The sequence below is a fragment of the Nematolebias whitei genome, chromosome 19 (assembly GCF_014905685.2).
Source record: "Nematolebias whitei isolate Nwh7 chromosome 19, NemWhi1, whole genome shotgun sequence".
NCBI lineage: Eukaryota > Metazoa > Chordata > Actinopteri > Cyprinodontiformes > Rivulidae > Nematolebias > Nematolebias whitei.
The window spans coordinates 38699997-38700810 of record NC_056516.1 but is presented as its reverse complement, the minus strand read 5'-3'; the positions used below and the strand labels follow the sequence as shown (position 1 = coordinate 38700810).

Genomic DNA, 814 nt, shown 5'->3' with positions numbered 1-814 from the left:
AACATGATGTCAGCAGCTTTAACATGATGTCAGCAGCTTTAACATGACGTCAGCGGCTTTAACATGATGTCAGCAGCTTTAACATGATGTCAGCAGCTTTAACATGATGTCAGCGGCTTTAACATGACGTCAGCGGCTTTAACATGACGTCAGCGGCTTTAACATGATGTCAGCAGATTTAACATGACGTCAGCAGCTTTAACATGATGTCAGCAGCTTTAACATGATGTCAGCCGATTTAACATGACGTCAGCGGCTTTAACATGATGTCAGCCAATTTAACATGACGTCAGCGGGTTTAACGTGACGTCAGCGGGTTTAACGTGACGTCAGCGGGTTTAACGTGACGTCAGCAGCTTTAACATGATGTCAGCAGCTTTAACATGATGTCAGCGGCTTTAACATGATGTCAGCGGCTTTAACGTGACGTCAGCCGATTTTAACGTGACGTCAGCAGCTTTAACATGACGTCAGCGGGTTTAACGTGAAGTCAGTAGATTTAAAGTGACATTGGCCGATTTAACGTGACGTCAGCAGATTTAACGTGACGTCAGCAGATTTAACGTGACGTCAGCTGATTTAACGTGACGTCAGCAGATTTAACGTGACGTCAGCAGATTTAACGTGACGTCAGCAGATTTAACTTGACGTCAGCAGATTTAACGTGACGTCAGCAGATTTAACGTGACTTGAGGTGACATCAGCAGATTTAACGTGACGTCAGCAGATTTAACTTGACGTCAGCAGATTTAACGTGACGTCAGCAGATTTAACGTGACGTCAGCAGATTTAACGTGACTCGAGGTGACGTCAG

At 44.8% G+C, this 814-nt stretch overlaps 1 protein-coding gene across 1 annotated transcript in view; it reads right to left on the bottom strand.

Moving 5' to 3' along the window:
• myo1g (myosin IG) overlaps positions 1–814 on the bottom strand; it is a 41977-nt gene that overhangs the window by 40382 nt on the left and 781 nt on the right. The gene's annotated exons all lie outside the window — the stretch shown is intronic.